Source organism: Hydra vulgaris, chromosome 08, assembly GCF_038396675.1.
Source record: "Hydra vulgaris chromosome 08, alternate assembly HydraT2T_AEP".
Classification (NCBI taxonomy): domain Eukaryota; kingdom Metazoa; phylum Cnidaria; class Hydrozoa; order Anthoathecata; family Hydridae; genus Hydra; species Hydra vulgaris.
Genome location: NC_088927.1, coordinates 54,781,172 through 54,801,965, shown reverse-complemented (window position 1 = coordinate 54,801,965; position 20,794 = coordinate 54,781,172). Strand labels below are relative to the sequence as shown.

Sequence of the window (20,794 nt, the reverse complement as noted above, 5' to 3'; positions counted from 1 at the left end):
TTCGCCGAACAGCTATAGAAGGTTGCTCAGTCTCAGTTATAAAAATGACTTTACTTGAAGGGGAAGATAGACGTTGCTATAATCTCCTTTCACATGATGTTGCAGTTGTATTTGTTGGCAAAGATGGTGCTCCACCTGCTTCCAGGGAAGTTGTTATTTACCCAAGAGGTTATCCTCTTAAAACTATATCAAGTATGTCTGCCAACTTTGATCTTATGCTTTATTCTCTTCTTTTTCGAAGGGGTGGTGCTGGTTGGCATAATCAAATGGTTCACAACCCTGAATGTGCTACATTGGTTAGAAAGTTTGTTACATTATCTCAGTATTACAATTATAGACTTTCAGTTATACAATTAACCTAAACAGAGCAGAAGAAGCGAGCAGTATGATGCCTTACACAAACATGTAAACAACCTTGGAAATGATCATAATATTAGACCAGGACGTGCTGTAGTTTTGCCATCAACAATGTAGGAAGTTCTAGAGATTTATTTAATTTAATTTGTTTAAACATAGTAGTTTTAGTGAAAGATATGTTTGTTCCAAGTTTTTTGCTTTTCTGTTTATATATTGCTTTTCTGTTTATATACTTAAAAAAAGACATGGATTTCAATTAATCTTAAGTTAAAATATAGTCTTTAGTTAGAAAAGATCACAATTTGTAAGATTCTTTTACATTTATTTATTATCCAATTGTAACAATAGTAATACTGGTAATATGTTTAAGGAATAGAGTGAAATTGAAATGGCTATTAATAGGCGAAGAATTTATTTGTGTAAATTTTAATAGGCAAAAATAGTTGTTGTCCAAATGAAAGAGATAGAGCTAGGTAAGGTGAAGTTGGTCATTGTTGAAACGTAAAATATGCTGCTTAGCAAGCAGAAAACTTACTTGCTAGAATTCAGTGTCAAGCAGTGTTAATATTTGTTTATTTGATTTTAAACACTTTAGAACAATACAAAAAATGAATTTTACTATTTATAGTAACAAATGATAACAGTTTTAAATTAAAATGATTTTAAGTTTTTTTATAAATTCAAACATAATTATGTTCTTTTTTTTTAGTTATCTTTGTCATCACTTGATTAGTTTGCTGACTGTTGAAACATGGTTTTAATTTTGTAAATTTAATGATATAAAATTTACTCTATTAGTCATTAGTCAACAGTTAGAGAGAAGCTGGAACTTCAAATAACAAAAGTAAAAATAGTTTCGTTTAATGGTAACTCAATAAAACCAGTTAATATTATTAATTGCGTGTCTTTTACTTTTTTTAATATGCTGCTATGGAAACACTTTCTTTCTATCCCTCATAGTAAGCACACATTATAGACATAGTAATGTCTGTAATGTGTGCTTACAAATATCTTATGCTATGCGCTATTGTTTCTGTGTTTTGTATTGATAGAGCTGGGCTGTTATAGCTGTTATATATTTTTAATTCTCTGTATTTTCTGTTATATTATTATCGGTTATATTCTACAAACGATAAAATGCAAATGATACTTTTGTAATTAAAATTGTAATTATTTTTCATTTCTTTTTTTAGGTGTTGGTAGGCTTTACTTGACTTTCTTTTTATGGTAACTGCTGTGAGTAACAGATTTTAAAAAGAACTTAATGATGTTAATGTAGTCTTTTTTTGTCGTTAACTATAAGCAATGATTTTATTACTAATAACCCGTTTTACGGGTTGCTTACTGCTAGTATATATAATTATTGTATCATATTCTAAAAACGTTTATGATTTTTTTTCAAAATTTCAGATTTGGTGTTTACTGAAAATGGTTAGAAATAGAATTTTGAATACAGATAGAGGAATGGTATTTCCCGAAACAATGAAAGCAGCTGTGGATGAAGTTTTATTGAAAAACAGGCCTAATCGATCGTATGACATTGAAAAGATATGTTAAAAAGCAAAGACTTAATCCGGGTGTTACATTTAAACCGAGATGTAATACACGACAGGTCTTCACAGAAGAAGAAGACTACTTATCAAATTATTTGCTTCAAGCTTCCAAGATGAACTATGACCTTTCAACGAAAACAATTCGCCAATTAGCATATAAAATGGCTGTTGCTAATAATAAAGTTTATCCGGATTCATTGATTAAGAACAAAGTGGCAGGCATCGATTGGTTACAGAGCTTTATGAAGAGAAAATCAGAATTATCTTTACGAGCTTCAGAAGCCACCAGCTTTGCAAGAGCAAAAGCTTTCAACAGATTCACCGTTAGTGAATTTTTTTGGAATCTCCGGGAGATTCCGGGAGTGCGAGAACGTGATCAGTTTGGTCCAGAAAGCATTTACAATGTGGACGAAACAGGAATAACAACCGTACAAAAATCTGTTAAGGTTATTGCTAGTAAAAGTGTCAAACAAGTAGGTAGCATAACATCTGCAGATAGAGGAACTCTCGTCACAGCTTGCTGTGCTGTAAATCGGCAATTCGATACCACCACTGTTCGTTTTTTCGAGGGTGAAGTTTCAAGATTTTATGAATAAAGATGGTCCACCCGTATGCGTAAAATTTGCTAATTTATCTGGTTGGATGACATCAGATATCTTTGTTGAGTTGTTGAAACATTTTATCAAACATTAGCACTGTTTTAAAGGTTCTCAAGTTCTTCTCGTGCTAGACAACCACGAGAGTCATATATATGTGACAGCCCTCGATTTGGCAAAAGAAAACGGAATAACTATGCTTAGTTTTCCACCACACTGCAGTCACAAGCTGCAACCGTTGGATAGATCTGTGTATGGGCCTGAAGAGGTATTACAATGCGGCTTGCGGCAACCAGACCGATGAATATATATAACATTGTTCCGATTGTGTGTAAAGTATACGGTAAAGCCTTTACAAAATCAAACATTGAATCTGGATCTAAAGTTGCTGGGATCGAACCATTATATGCGGACATTTTTACAGATGACGAATATCTGCCAGCATCAGTGACCGATTGTCCAGCACTCACTCCTACTATTGAACATCCAGAAATCATTGCAGATATTGCAGAAACTATTATATCTACACCCGATGAAAATCTGCAGGAAATGGCTAACTGAATTAGATAGTAGAGACTTCTGAATTAGCAGGACCCTCTGTTGCTGTAGCAGGACCATCTGTTGCCGACCCTTTCCAAAGGCTCCAGATAGAAAAAAACAATTTAAAAGTTGGCAACAAAAAAAAGAGTTTAAGACAGACAATCCTGTTCGAAAAGAGGTTTGCTTGGCAAAAGAAAAAACAAAACAAAACAAACAGAAAAAAAAAAAAGTTTATCAGAGATGATATCGTCTGCAAGCTTCGAAATCCAATACAGCATGGTGGCACAACTCGTGTCGGTCGAAATTTGATTTTCGGATTTGATTTTTTTGTTTTTCCAAACATTTCTTAAAATTTCTGGTGAAAAAACTTGTTCACTAAACTTTAAATGTGAATCTCATAGCAGAAATTTAAAAAACTGTGTTTTTAATTATGCTTAAATGCCAACTTTTTATTGATTTTGTATAAAACAGTATATAAGATCAAAGTGCCCCATACAAGGGGTACCGCGATCCATTGTAGGTGATGTTATAAAGTTGAGTTCTAGCTTACTAAAAATCACTTGGACTAAAATTAGCTTGATGGTTTGAATAAAGAAATAAATATTCTTTTAAAAATGTTGAAAATAGTATTGTTGTCTGCAAGGGCTTCCAAGTAATCAAGCATAAAAAGGTTAAAGGTGCCCCCATCTCCCCTATAGTCTAATAACTAAACAATAACTTATGGAAACATATACACTATGTTTATCACAAGTTATAAAAAATCTTATCACAAATCTAAACAAAAAACGTCAGTATGCTTGAGCAGCGCAAATATTTTAATGTTACGCCAAGGTTAAGGTAGCTTCAATTAAACATAACTTTTCTTGCTTAAATCAGGCTGAGTATTTTCTAAAGATGTTTTGTAAATAAAATAATTTGAGAATTGAACTAACAAAAAATAAATCCTAAATTTTGTATTAGGCTGCCAAGCAGTTTTGTGAATACAAAAATTAGTAAATTTTGAACTTACGCCAAACTTGCGCTAAACTTACACTTAAAAATGTTTTGTGAAAATACACAAGTATTTAAAGAATAAAATAGCGTACCGTTCACAACAATACCGTTAACAAAAGAATGCCGTTAAACGGCAATATTTAAAAACTCAAATTTCAAATTTAAAACACTTTTCGTATAAATGTTATTAAGGGTGTTCCGGATAACACGTTTCATTATCCGACCGGATATGGAATACCCGGATATTTAAAATTATCTGACCGGATATCCGGATAACCTAATTCAAATCCTAAATAATATATTTTATAATGACAAAATATTATTTTGATAAAGCTTTAAAATGGCGAACTTTGTTTCAAAACCTTTCTAAATTAATGATAACTGTGATTTAAGAGCAATATGGATTGCATGTGGAAATCAGATAAGCAGGGGTGTAATAAATCTGGTCAGAAGTCATTTTGCACAACACCGCCGCATAATCTTGCAAAAAAATTTCCTTGTAATTTGTATGAAGAGGAAAAAAAATTAATACTGAATCTCCTTCAGTGGCACATAGAAGTTCAAAACGTATTAAAATCTGATCAAGTCTCCTTTTAAAAAACTGCACATAAAGATGATATTTACTTTAATCACTCGATTATTGAAAGAAATAATGACTAAAGTTTTAAATTATTGGAAACATGAAGAGAAGTTTCCACTGCTAAAAGAGTTAGCACTTAATTTACTAGCACCACCTGCATCCTCTGTATTTTTGGAAGATTGTTTTCATTCTTTATGAGAAAAAGCAATCAAGGCTAAATATTTTAGTTTCTCTACATTGAGGTAAAAAAAATATAAATGAGTGATAAACTGATGTATTTATTGCGCATATATAATTTTAGTAGTATTTTAATAATAATAAGGGAGTGACCTAAAACAGGCCCCTTTTGAAAAAAAGATAGAATAAACTAGCTGTAACCAACCAAAAACTACATCAAAAATTTCCGGATATTTAACCTATCTACAACTTTATATCAGAAAATTAAAGGTGTAACTATGCCTTACGCTAAGAAACAACCGTTGAACACAGAAATGCTACCCAGTGAAAAATAAAACTGCGTCCCTCTTGAGTTCCGCGTGGGTTCCGTTTGGGATTGATGGGATTTACGTGGGATGGATTTTCCCATGTGGTATCCGTATGGAAATTTGTCACCTTAAACCCATATGGGCAATCCCACATGGGTTACATGTGGGAACCATATGTTATTTACACACATGGGAAATCCCACGTGGGTTTCCTGTGGGATTTGCATGGGAATTAATTTGAAAGCTGGAAACTAAAAAAAAAACTGTTTAAAAAACTAAACAAAAATTTTTTGAATCGACATTGCATTGCGTTACGTTTATATTGTGTGAAAATATTTTATATTAATATAGAGAATGGCAAGCAAGTATGTAATTACCACGAATAATGTTTATCTTTCTTTATAGAAATAAGATTAAGATTTGTGCAAGTAGACGTATTATTAGGATAATATAATAGTTATTTGAATATAGATCTTGAGTAAATTATTTGCTAACAATTAACTGATGCAAGTTGAAATGTTGTCAAAAACCAATCTTGAATGCATGGGACACTGCAGTGTCCCACAAAGAAATGCAGGTTTGAAAGTCAAAGAATTCCCAATTTTCTTTATTAAAAAAAGAAAAAAATATGATGGAGATGGGTTTCTGTAACTTTTTTCATGCTCCAAAACTTTTAACTTTAGATATAATAAGGTCCTTAAGACTTAAGGGAATTACGAACTACATTGAGGAACAAAACCAGGATATTTACCGAAACTTTTCAATTTTTAATCTGGAGTACTACAGTGTTATTGGGAATAAAGCCTCTGGGTCCAGTTTTCAAAGTAATATGATCTAAAGTAATGTTTAAATAAAATAATATGCTTTAAAATGCATATAGTTATACATATAACTCCTGATAGTTAACTATATGTATAACTAGTTATACCTATAATTTGTTATAAAAACTTATTTTTCAAGGTTATGCTTCTTATTCATCTAAGCCTTTCAAAAACCAAACGATGAGTTATTGTATATTAATATTAATTCAAATTATCCACCCCAAATTCTAAAACAAATCCCGATTTCAATTAATAACAGATTAAACCAAAACTCCTCTAATGAAAATGTATTCAATTCCTCCAAACGAATATTTGAAGATGCCCTAAAAAAATGTGATTTTGAATATTTTGAACTAAAATTTGACCCTTAAAAAAAGTTTCCACTAACATAGAAAAAGTGTTTTTAAAACTGGTCGATAAGCATTTCCCGCCCTCTAATAAATTACATAAAATTTTTAATCAAAATACAATTAAAGTTAGCTACAGTTGCACAAAAAGTATGGAAAGAATTATAAAAGTTCATAATAATGCTTTGTTAAACAAAAGAGAAATCCTAAATGAAAAAACTACAGAAAATTTTAATTGTAAACAAAAACACACCGATTGTCCAAAGAGTGGAATGTACCTGATAAACAATATATTGGCATACCAGAGGGTGAATGGAAAAAACGTTTTGCTAATCATAAGCAATCTTTCAAAAAAAAAAAGTATTCAAAAATACCATGCTGTCAAAATATTTATGGGAATTAAAAGAAAAAAAATATTGATGATTTTATACTGAATTGGTGCGTCCTTAAAACAGCGCCTGTATAAACAATATTTCAAAAAAATGCATACTACGCCTACAAGAAAAATTTGAAATAATTACACATGCAAATCAAGAATGCTTATTGAACAAAAAATCGAAATTAATTTCTAAATGTAGGCACGAAAATAAGTTTCTCCTAAAAACTATTAAAATAAATGAGTTCAAATAATATTTACATTAAATACCATTTATAAAAATTAAAAAATTAAAAAAAACAAATAAAAAAAGCATAAGTAATCATTTCTAAAGAATTCTTTTTATAATAGTGTCAGCAAATTTCACAAATGTGTGAAAATTTACAGTATTTAAAAAATTTGCGACTTCCTGTAATTTAATTTTTGTATAAATTAAAGTTTTATTAATTTGATCATCCATTTCTGATGAATCTTTGTTGATGAAACACAGTGTAAAATGAAATAAAATTTTTGTTAAGTGATTTTCCTCTAATATATAATTGCTCTGTTTTTTTAAGGGGGAACACTCCTCAAAAATTTATTTTCTAAAATATAGCATTACAAAAGTTGTTATATGTTTCAAATAGGAGGACATAAAATGTTAGGAAGATTTATCACAAATAATGGCACCCCGTTGCCATGGCAACCTGGTAACTAGGGAAAAAAGTGAAATTAGTTCCCTCGCCCTGGCAAAGATTGGAGTTGATTAGAATAATATTTTTAGCTGATTTTTTCAAAACTTATAGAATATTGACAGATCTATGCAATAAGCAGACAGTTTTTTCTAACAACCTTTCTACCAGCTGTTATCCATGTTTGATTGTAGAAATACTTTTTAGCACAAAAATCACATACGTTTTTCAATATTTCTTCTGTTTAAAAATTGTTTTGAAAAAGTTGTCTGTTCATTGTATACATCTTTATTAAAGGAAGCCTTCCTAAAAATTTCATACAAATCGGTCAAGCGGTTTTCAAGATATCTTTGCCGGGAGATTAAAAACCAGCGTTCTGAGAAAAATGCAAATAAAGATAAAATTGGAAAAAAAAATGTTATGAAAACAATAGTAACTCAAAAAATACCATATATAAAAGTATGTTAATTATAGTTTTTAATCATGAAAACCAGCCTCATACATATTTCCTTCTTTCTGATTAAATTTATCAGATTTTTTATGTTTGCGTCCTCTCAAAATTTTCCTACGCTTCTTGATGGTACCTTTGTTTTTATACTCCGACATCCTGATTCTTCTCCGGTTCAAGTAATTGCAACTAGAAATGGTATGCTGTCCTGGTATCATAAGTAGTTTTTCAAATATTAAAATACTAGACTTTAATCCTATATTAAAGGCTCCAATAGCATCATAGAGTCCAAACTTTAGCTGTGTAAGCGAAACATACTTTGACTTAGGTATTCTGGACCATATCATTGCATTAAAGCTTTCGTTCTGATTCTGCGTTTTCTTATAAAGTAAACGGTTTAAATAAGAATCTGATGGTAATTCAACATAAATGGGCTTCAATTTAAGAATAGTATCAATAGGAAGACCTATTCCTGGTTTATACTCATTTGTACCATTAGCTTTATCTCGATTGTATTTACACCAACTATCTTTACCGACCGGACAATGCGGATAATGATAATTTTTTTTCGATGAAGATGCAACATGAAATAAGCTTGCTAAGGCTGAGGATCTCATACCTTCAAGGTTGCCACAATTTTGTCTAATAGAAATACCAAAATAATTTTGTAATCTATCAATTGTAGCATTTGTTAAACGGCCTTTACCATTTAAGCCCTTGACTTGTTTTTTTAATTGCCGACAGCGAGATCCAATACGCTTTTGAAAATGTCCAACGCAATCTAATTTAATTACTTCAACATCCTTGTATGTACTTTTAACAGTAGTGTAGCTCTTGCTATCCCCATCACCCAAATATTCTGTGTACCGTAATTTAAATTTCTCAAGAGAGCGATTAAATATATTTACAGCACCAACAGTTTCCATTCCACTAGCAGATCCATCATAGTTTTTGTTACAAACATGTGTTTTTAATTCTGCTTGGTTTTGCTGCTTTAAATTGAGGATATTTCGATTTTCATCGCATATTTTACATTTCCTAGATAAGACTTCGACATCTAAAACCTTCCCATTTTTTATGGACAATGCTGCCGTAACCCCATTGTGGGAATAATATCCCCTTTTTTGCCATGTTCCATTGACAGAAACTCCAATATCAACTACCTCATCAGGAGATTTGCCTTCCCTGAGTTCTTGTACACCTTCATGCATAGTTTCATTAGATACTGTTTGCGCTGCGGTTACTAATTTATGTACAATAACATTGTAGCTTTTATTACATATTCCTCTTTGCATATTCATAAGAGTGTTCTCATAGCATATACCACTCTTTTATTAACATCATATCCTTCTACATTTCTTGATGTGTAAAAGTCTTATTTAAATCCACAAATACAACCTATAGATAATTTTGATGCAAATCCTTTGCAAGACTTTTTATTCTCGTTTAAAGACAACAGAGGTTGCAAACATTCTGGACATCCAAGTTTATCAAATACGGAGGCAAGAATTTACATACCAACAAATCTGTAGCCACTGACATATTTTGAGTGTTTACTCGGTACTATTATTGGTTTTACTTTTCTTTTTGATACACTTGCAAATACACTTTCACTATCAACATTATCAACAGAGTCTGTCATATTTACACCATTACTATTAACACTATTTACATCAATATTTACACATTTTTCTTGTTTTCTTAAACCATAAAATGTAAATTTACGTTTCTTAACCCTTTAACAGTCCATGCCGTAATAATACGCAAATCCAAAGTGGTTTCTAAATGTCCATGCCGTAATATTACGCAAACTAAAAGTGGTTCCTGAATGTCCATGCCGTAATATTACGTTTTGGTGTATCTCCTCATAATTTCTTTCTTTTTATGAGTAATTATACTTCTAATCGTCACAAAATTTATTACTGCATAATTAATAAGCTTTTTATTCAATTTTTTACTTTAGCACGTGTTTACTTTTATTTTAAATATGGCAGACAAGCAATTTTTTTCAGTGCAAAAATCATTAACGAAAAAGCGAATATTTACTCACGAGGACATAGAAAACTATATATTCGATAAAAACGAGGAGTTGAGTGAGGTTTCAGAAGAAGAGTATAGTTTATCTGATGTTTCTGATGAAGAAAACTCCGAACCAGAGATATTAGAGTTAAGTTTAGAAGAAGAAATGCCTGCATTTGTCGATGCTCTTAGTTCTAGTGACAATTCTTTAGAAAATGTATTTCCTGGCTCATACACACCGATATGGAAATCTGACCCTTCAAATAATAGAGTTCACCCCATTGAATTTACCGGTATTTCTGGGTGCAATCAAGATATAGTCAAAAATGATCCTCTTTATTTGTTTGAGCTTTACTTTACAGATGAAATTTGTGAGTTTATTGTTAATGAAACTAATCGATATGCTTCCCAAACTATAGATAAAAAAGAATATCAGTTAAATCCAGAATGAGGTGTTGGTTGCCTGTGACAGTTTCAGAGGACAGACAATATATTGCAATTTTTTTATATCAAGGAGTACTTTGGAAGCCAACGTATGAAATGTATTACACCACAAATCCATTGTTTGCAAGTGCTGGTATTAAGTGGTTGTTATCCTATAACAAGTTCAAGTTAATGGATAAGTTTATTCATTTTGTTGATTCTAGCACATTACCAAAGAAATATCCTGTTTTATCCAAAATAAGCACAGTATGGGATTATTTGACAAAAAAATTCCGAGAGGTGTATACACCTACACAAAATATATCAATTGATGAGTCACTTTTGTTGTGGAAAGGTAGACTTTCTTGGAAACAGTGTATTCGCAGCATAAGTGCCAGATTTGGTATAAAAACTTTTTCATTATGCGAGTCAGATTCAGGATATGTATGGAAATCCATTTTATATACAGTATCTGAGCTGACTAATACTCTAAGTTCAGATTATCGCTACGTTGCAACAAAAATCGTTATGTTTCTTATGGATGGCTTACTTGATCAGGGTTACAAACTTTACATTGACAGCTGGTATTCTTCCTACGAGCTTTCATCAGTATTATTGCTAAGATCTACAGATACCATAGGAACACTTCGAAAAAACAGAAAAGGTTTACCTATTTCTATCCATGAAAAGTTAAAAAAAATGAACGCAAAGTTCTTTACGAAGAAAAAACAAATATCATGATAACACATTGGAAAGATAAAAAGGATGTTTATACCTTTTCAACTTGCACTATTGATGGGGCTGAAAGTGTTTTAAGAGCTGGGTAAGATAAGTTAGTTACTTTAGTTATTGATGATTATAATCAAAATATGGGAGGCGTAGATAGAAGTGACCAAATGATGACATCATACGAAGTTGAAAGAAAAAGGGTAAAAAAGTGGTACAAGAAAGTGTTTACTCATTTAATTAATCTAGCAGCATTTAATGCACAAATAATTTGTAAAAAAATGGGTCGTAATATGACACCTTTAAACTTTAGAACAATGTTATTCACATCGATGATTCAACGATATGGCCAACAGCCAAAAAAATCCCACTCTAGATTGGTAGCAAACAACCCCTTACGCTTGATTGACCGACATTTTCCATCATATGTGCCAGCATCTGAAAAAAAAATTAATGCTTAGAGAAGGTGTGTGGTATGTCACAAACAAAAAATAAGAAAAGATTCTAGATATGAATGTGTAGAATGTGATGTAGGACTTTGTGCAGCTCCATGTTTTATGACTTTTCACACAAAGACTGAATATTAGAACTTATTTTTTATAAAAATTTTCTATTATTATAGTATGGTTATAAATTCTTATACATGAATAATAGTGTTTTTTAGTGTTTAATAGTGTTAAAATAGTAAAAACTTTTCATTTAATTTAAAAGTAAAAAAACGAAGTTTTAAAAAAGCCGGGACATTTAGAGACCACTTCAAGAAAAAACGCAAAACTTATAGCGACCGTTTTTAAGAAAACGCGCGGACTGTTAAAGGGTTAAGACGTTTCGTTGAAAATTTAACTCTACCACAACTATATTTCGACTTAAAGCTGTCCATTTTTCTTCATTCGTGTGTAAATTAGCAGCTTAAAAGACGACTTACAATGAACAACACATAAAACACTTTTCTAAATATGTGGTTTTGAATCATGGCTTTAGAGATAGTAGAAAGTATTTATGATGAAACTGCAAAAAAAAAACGGCATAAAGAGGGGACTATATGCATTTTATTGATAATTTTCTTGTAACTAGGGGCGTTGCTAGGTGAGAATTGCAAACAGGTAGTCATACAAAAATGTCATTTATTTTACAAATAAAAGTTAATTTTGAATAATTTTTTCACCACTTAATTTTATAATAAATTTACTTTTAGAATAGCTAAAACATAATAAAAAACGTTTTTTTTGAGGAGTGTTCCCCCTTAAGAACATTGAGCACTCTATTGCGTAGAATACATTTTAAAGTTGTTTAAATATATACATATATATATATATATATATATATATATATATATATATATATATACATATATATATATATATATATATATATATATATATATATATATATATATATATATATATATATATATATATATGTATATATATATGTATATATATATATATATGTATATATATATATATGTATATATATATATATATATATATATATATATATATATATATATATATATATATATATATATATATATATATTATTTACATATTAAAAATAAAACAAAAAATGCATATTCAGATAATATATTATAATGGCTTTACAATCTTGAGCTTTAGTTGTTTATTTTAAAAAAAGGGATTGAAGCAGAGGCAGTTGTGTTATCTTGATGAGTAAAAGATGGTTGGTTATTTTGGCCACCTGGTGTTTACGCTATAAAAGCTGCTTATAATAATTTTCCAATTGATGATTTCTGGAAAAAGCTTGGAGTTAAAAGAATTAAAGTAACTGGAGGTCATTTTCCATTACTCATTGCTATTGTAATTGTTTTATATGAATAAAAAAACTGTTATAGTTTTGTATTAATGGTGAAGTACTATATCAATTAAACTATTTTACTTTTACTTTGGAATAAGTAATATTTTGAGTCTTTTTATTGCATTATTATAGCTTAGATATATATCGTTTTCCGTTTACACTTATTTTACATTTTAGTGTTTTCATTTTTGTTTAATTTTATTTTCCTAAATAATCACTAATAAATAAAGAAGTATGCAAAGGATTTAATTTCACGACTATAGAGAACTACGAAGAAGAATTTGAGTAATTATGCTTGTGAATAATTGTTTTTTTTTGGATTTTATTTTTATATGGTAAGGAATAAAAAAAACTTAATTTAACCTACTGGCCCTAGCTGATTTTAGTTATAATGTCTACATTTTTTTGACTTGTAGTTAGGACTAAAAATCAAATTTGTTGGTTTAATTCTCAGTGCAAGTTTTTTTAGTAATGTTCTAATGCATGTATATATATAAATATATATATATATATATATATATATATATATATATATATATATATATATATATATATATATATATATATATATATATATATATATATATATAAATATATACAACCCTCGGAATTAGGAAAATTGAGGTCGGCATCAGCTCGGCAGAAAAAATTTAATACAAAGGTCTAACCATAAAAAAATGAAATGATGTCAGTAAATTATAATATAAGTATATATATATATATATATATATATATATATATATATATATATATATATATATATATATATATATATATATATATATATATATATATACTTATATTGGTAAATATATATGTATTATATTGGTAAATATATATATGGTAAATATATATATATATATATATATATATATATATATATATATATATATATATATATATATATATATATATATATATATATATATATATATATATATATATATATATATATATATATATATATATATATATATATATAAACAGTTAACACCCAAATATTCGAACCTCGAAGGGGAATAAAAGTTTACTTTTAATTAACGAAAGTTTGAATATCTGAAAATGATCATTAAGTGACCTACTTCAAGTTACTTTCAAATTTTAATAAAAGTAGAAAGAAAAAAGGAAAAAGACACTTGGAATGAGATGCTTCTTAAGTTTTTTCCTTGTATAACAATAAATATTTTACAATTTATTGAAAAATTGTCTTTTTTTTTCCTTTTTTTTTGTGTTAAATGTGCTTTATTTATTATCAAGGAGATAATTAAATGTGCTTTGTTTATTATTTTAAATGTGCTTTGTTTATTATCAAGGAGAGTAAAAAAATTGTTTTGAATAACCAAAATTTCTAATATCTGCAGGCTAGAATAACTGATGGTAAATCGTATTTTGACACATAAACTAAGTTTTCAGAAAGAAAAACTCTTAACATACCACCATATTTTGATAGTTAAATGTAAATTACTAGAAACAATAAAAACCACAAGTGTCTGAATTTATATGCAAAGTACTTTTAGAATTAATAACTAAAAAATCTTGCAAAACACACATTTTTTATGTCAATGGATTTTGACTTTTTTTAAAAATTAAAACTCAAATATTATTCCAATAAGTATAATATAATTCAAATATAATTCCAAATATAATTCTATAAAATATATTCTATATAAGTATAATATAATTAAATATATTCTATATAAGTATAAATATATTCTATATTCAAATATATTCTATAAAAGTATAATATAATTCAAATATAATTCCAAATATAATTCCAAATATAATTCCAAATATAACTCAAATATAATTCCAAATATAATTCCAATAACCCTTGTGGTTCTAAAAATTAGATTTATTAAACTTTTCGCAAAGCGTACTAGGATCGAAACGCAAACAAACATTTCAAAATGCAAAGAAACTTAATACAAGTTCAGAAAATATTATAAGGATCTATTCTCATTAGATTTTTGCTACCTTAAACGTTTGCCAGCTGGTGCAATTAAAAACAAGTTATAGAAAGAACAAAATATTCAAAAAGTTTACATCTCGATAATTTTTCTTGTTGAAAAAATGAAAATAAAATTAACATAGATGCAAATAATATCTATAATCATTATAACAAAGAAATTTGTAAATTTTCCATTAGTTCTGATTTAAATATAGAATGCAGCATTGTTCATTTTAATACTGGAAAAAGCCATGATTTTAATGTTGTTTTCTGTTTCATTTAGTCATTTATTGTATATAATTTCTTTGCCTTAATGAATCTCAATTATTTAGTTTTTTGACTTTCTTGGACCTGCAAACTTTCAAATTTCATACTTCAGGTCAAGGAGTGCGAGGTTTGAAACAAAGTTTTTTAAGTTATCTGTAAAAAAGTACAATCATGAATCAAATTTTATATCAGTATGCATTAGCGATGTGGTTATTTTTCAAAAGTGTGGAATTTTGGAGTATATTAATTTTTAAGTTTTTTTTTCTTGATTATAAAAGAATTTAAAATTCAAAAGTTGCTTTTTTCCACTAGTTTGTTTTGAACGATTCAATTAACGCATTAAAAATAAACAATTGAATTAATAGTTTGGATTATTTGATGGAGTAATGCTTTATTTTTTGGCTAGTTTATGTTACTTTATGATTGGTAAATTTTTACCAATTATGAAATTATGCTTGTGTGTTTTAATATATTTATAAATTAAAGTTTTGTTTTTACAAGCTTACCTCTTTATTTATTTTATTATCTTTTTTGCAGGTTGCAATTTTTTCATTTTTTTTCTATGAGTATATAAAGATTCCTTGGTGTAACCCTTATACAAGTAAAAATATAAAAACAAGTAAATTTAAAAAGATTAAAAACCATTTTAAACAAATTTTTTAGAGTTGAAATTTAGGCTTTCATAAAAATTATGGATTAAAATTTATTCATCAACAATTTTGTAAATATGTATTAATTTTGTTTGGTCGCAACTTTTAAAAATATTTTTATATAAAAAAAATCATTTTAACATTCAATATTTAGAGAGCTCGCTATATTCTCTGACCTTGTCAAAATTATTTTGTTTAAGCATTTACTATCATGTGCTTCATACGAAGGAAGTTTATCAACCCTGAGCGTATTAAGAATCTTTAAATTCTTTCGTTTATTTAATTTCACTTATTGTCAAAGAAAGCTATCGACTAATAAAAATATAAACATGGAGTAATCAGGTTTTGAAATGTCAAATTTAAACTAAGCGATCAAAAAAAAACTTTAATTGTATTCAGCTCTTAAGTGAGTTTGTATTGAAAACTGAGAAACTTAAATGGCTGTTGTTATAGATTTTCGAGTTGTTTGTCCGCATTTTAATCCCAGAATTCTCATTCAATATTTGTGGGATGAATGCTAAACGGTACCCAATAGAATGTAATGCCGAATTATCTAAACGTAACTTTACATTCAAATCTATTGTTTCAATTTGTATTCGTTGTTCTGTACAAACAATTGAATTTTTTTAGTTTCTGGTAATTCTATAATGTTGAGATTAAGATATTTAAGTTGATACACCCTCATGCATTGATTTTAATGTTGGGATAACAATAAACGTCAATTAAAATGTTTTATTCAGAATGTTTAATTCAGAATTTAAATGTTTTAATTAGTAGAATGTTTTAAAATGTAGAAATTAACATGTTTAAATGTTTTAAAATGTAGAAACTAAATTGTTTTATTCAAAAATGTTTTATTCAGAAAAACGTATTCAATTGATATATAGTTTTGATTAAGTATTTTTTACTTCATGTATTTTTTCAACACTCACTTATACATCATGGTTTTCACCCAACCACGAGTATTATGAGTTTACCAATACTACGTTGTGCAACAAATGAGCTCAGGTGTCAGGAGTTATGTCAGAAATTATGACTTTGTTACTTATAACCGATATATATTTAACGGCTTGGGTGGAAATATTTCTTCTAAGACAACGATTTACACTTTGATCATTAAATGTATAAATGCCCGTGTGTTAAAAGTTTTTTTTTAGCTTTATGATATAGATATTCATTAATTTAAAAAATTTCCCAACAACATCTCTTTAATTTCCTTTTTTTTTGATTTCTTTGTTTCCAATCGCATGCTTCTTTTTCCCAACCATGTTTCGTTGCTCCAAACATAGGAACTTCTGCCAATCGTTAAACGTGCATATCATTCGATGACAAACTTATTAAATAAACTTGCTTTTTTTTTGCACCATTGAAATAAATTTTAGTTTTTAAGACTGCTGTGGTTATCATAAAAAGTCACCAACTTGTTTTTAACTCAATTATTTCTTTTCTATAAAGTAATTATGGAAAGACTCTCTTTTTTCCATCCGTTTAGAGTTTGAGTTAAAATAAAATTGGCAACAATTGCACTACAAGAATAAGCAACATCGTGTATCCAACTAAATGAATTTTTAAATATTATTTGACGTTGAATTATTAATACAACGGCAGAAAAACAGTAGATAACAGTTGCAACTCTTGCAACACCATTTGAAACGTTTCATGGAATTAAGAGCAGTAGTCGTATAGATTTTTTAGTTTGAAAGCCAATAGGTTTAAACTTGCGTTAAATAGGTTTAAATTAATTGACGAGAATTTTCCATAATTGTAAACCGTAAATAAAATTTTTAGTTTGCGGAACCATTTTATTGTCTAACTCTATATTCAATCAGGTGGTATGCGGAAAAACATGCAACTTAAAACAGCCTATTGCACTTCTTTTAAAATTGCACTTAGATTAAATTGCTTCACCAGTAATTTAACACATTTGTGTAAAAAGGTTTTTATTTTTTAAGTTTCATAGATACTGCAAAATTATATCACAATTAACAAACATATAAATGTCTTTATCTTTTCTTCAACACGTATACCCCTTACAATTTTTATTTAAGTTAGAGATATCCAATATTTTAGTTTTTTTGACCCCTCTTGCAAATTAACAATTATCATGCCTCTACCAATGTAATTTTTGATAAATTGTTGAGATACTTTAATAAAATTTACTTAAAATAACTGATGACTTTACTTAAAATAACTGACTTTTCTATCTTATCTCGAGGACCGCGGTTATGGAATTTGATCCTTAAATAAAAAATAAAAAATATGATGTCATCAAATCTCTTTAAAGCAGCAGCCAAACAGCACCTATTTAACTCAAATGACGTCAACATACTCTCTTATTTTTAAAAATCAAATTAATCATAACTAACTAAAACAAATTTATCTCTTTTAAATGACCACAAACGATTATTATATAATAATACAAATAGTTTTTTAATTCTTTTTTATACTCATCTATCAGATCGTTACGTACAAGGCTTTGTTTTTGGTTTAGTTCTACTTATGAATTTTTAATATCACGTTAATCTCACGTGAAACTTATTGCAAAGTTACAAATGAATGAGGCCTAATAGATAAGACTGCAGTCTTCTACTTGCTTCTGTCATTAATTTAATTTTTTTAAATCTTATTTATAAGTGTATACATATAATTATACTTGTATTTATAAATGTATTTAAGTAAATTATATGTAAAATTAATAGTGACAAAATTAATTACAAAAAAAAATAATGAAGTTTTAGTGAAATAACTAAAATCAGATACAGCTTGCTCATGTTTTTGTAGTTTACAAGTCTAGACGATATATATTGAAGAGAAAAGGTATCGCCAAATTAAAATATTATGTACCAGATAGCTACTTATTATATTTATGTATAAAAAATCTGGTAGAAAAAAAAATCTTTTATTTCAGAAGATATTGTTTATTGAATAAATTTTGGTTAAAAAAGAAAATTTTTGGCATTCTGTCTATAGCTTGTTTAACTAAGACTTATCTTGAAAAGTATTTTAATGAGAAATTTTAAATTACAGTATTATGCCACAAACACCACTTTTTAGATTCAATGGTGTGTCAATATTAATGCCAGTTTTGGTATTCTTTCATTTGTTATGAAAAACTTTCAAATAAAAAATGTATTAAAGAAAAACTGTTACCTTTTTTTTTCTTAACTGAAATCGAGTTAATGAATCAATAGAATATTCTCTGCAATGTTGTAATAATGAAATAATATTAAACTGTGTTTTATTTCTTTAATGTTTTAAACGTCAATCCTTTAGCCTCAATATAAAAATACTCTCTTAAATTGAAATAAGAGCTTTCAAACGCATTCAACCATTAAATATTTATCTTAGCTGTTGTAGTTTTATAATGTTGTTTGTTATAATGTTGATTTACTTTGATGTACAAAGAATGATAAAACACTTTAATATTTTGTGCTCGGGTAATTTTTACTTATTGCACACATAAATACTTGACGTTTTATTTATAATTTAAACTATCAAATAATGTAAAAAGTTCTATTATAAACCTATTATGGCAGAAAAAAAATCTAAAAAACAAGACTTTTAAATAATCTTTAAATTTTTTAAGTTATTATAAGTAACTTAAAAAATATGCTACAGTACTGAAATGCAGATTGATAAAGAAATATCTTTCTCTTTTCTTGAAAGTATACTTTTTTTGTTTACAAAGGTAAGAAGCTTTTTCTATGCTAGATTTATTCGTGAAAAACATCAGATCAACAAGCGACAAACACGCAAATCTTCTATAAGAACAGAGATCTTAAAAGCAATGTGCAGCAACGTTATTGCTCCTTAACTCTGGTCTTTAGAGTTTCTGCTCGGAAAAATACAAATTAATATTTTTATAGCCACAAATTTAATAAAAGTATTATGGCTAAAACAATTTAATTATTTTTATATAAATATGTTGCAAGTTATATGTTGAATGAAAAAGATATTATTAACTTTCAAATAATTGCGTGTTTTATATATAACTACGTACAAGTGAGGCAGGTTGACATCCTGTCACCTATTTATAAATTATAAACCGTCCTACCACCTTTTATATATCTTCTAATACAATAAGAATTGAGCATATAAATATATATATATATATATATATATATATATATAAATATATATATATATAAATATATATATATATATATAAATATATATATATAAATATATATATATATATATAATATATTTTTTTTTTTTTTTTTTAAAATAAATATTAAGGTTAAGTCTTAAAAGTAAATTCAACAAATTTAGGGACAATAATTAAGTTTTAGCCTGCATATTGATCCAAAATTTATATATATATATATATATATATATATATATATATATATATATATATATATATATATATATATATATATATATATATATATATATATATATATATATATGTATATATATATATATATATATGTATATATATATATATATATATATATATATATATATATATATATATATATATATATATATATATATATATATATATATATATATATATATATATATATATATATATATATATATATATATATATATATATAGATATATGGCTAGCTCCACGATGGAAGAGTTTTTGTGTTCAAAAACTTCCTTTTTTCAAAAAACGTTTTTTTTTAATTTTAGTTGAAATACCTTAAAATTATTATTAAAATAATCTTTGAGTAGAAAATATTTAAACCGAGTAGATAAATTTGATAAATGTTAGCAGCTGTTTTTTTTTATTATTCGAAGAAGTGAGTAAAACTTTAGGACAAGCTATTGCAACAATTTAAGCAAAACATATCCATTTTTTGTTCAGAAAGAGTCTTTGAGATTATATATATCTCTTGAGTAAAAAAGCTTTTACTCTTTAAAAATAATTCAAGTTTTTTTTGTCACAAACATATTTACAAAAATTAGGTTGCGTCACTAAACTAAAAGCTAAAAATGTTTAATTTTCACAATGAAATTAGACTTTAAGGCAAGGTTTTTTTTGGAAATTCTATTTTTTAATGTAATTTTTCTATCACTATTCAAAAAAAGTTGGTTAAAAATTATAAGAAATATATTAACTTATAGTTATAGTCACTGTTGAGTCACTGAACCCATCAACGGGATAATTAGCGTTTTATAAAATAGCTTGGTAATGAAGTCAAAATATCATTCAAGTGTTCAG

At 27.4% G+C, this 20,794-nt stretch overlaps 1 long non-coding RNA gene across 1 annotated transcript in view; it reads right to left on the bottom strand.

The window, feature by feature from the left end:
- Positions 1-18,920, bottom strand: part of LOC136083992 (uncharacterized) — a 30,223-nt gene extending 11,303 nt beyond the window's left edge. The window contains exon 1 of the long non-coding RNA XR_010640270.1: positions 18,766-18,920. This is a non-coding gene — a long non-coding RNA (uncharacterized LOC136083992). The remainder of the gene's footprint in view (positions 1-18,765) is intronic.
- Positions 18,921-20,794: the final 1,874 nt, after the last annotated feature.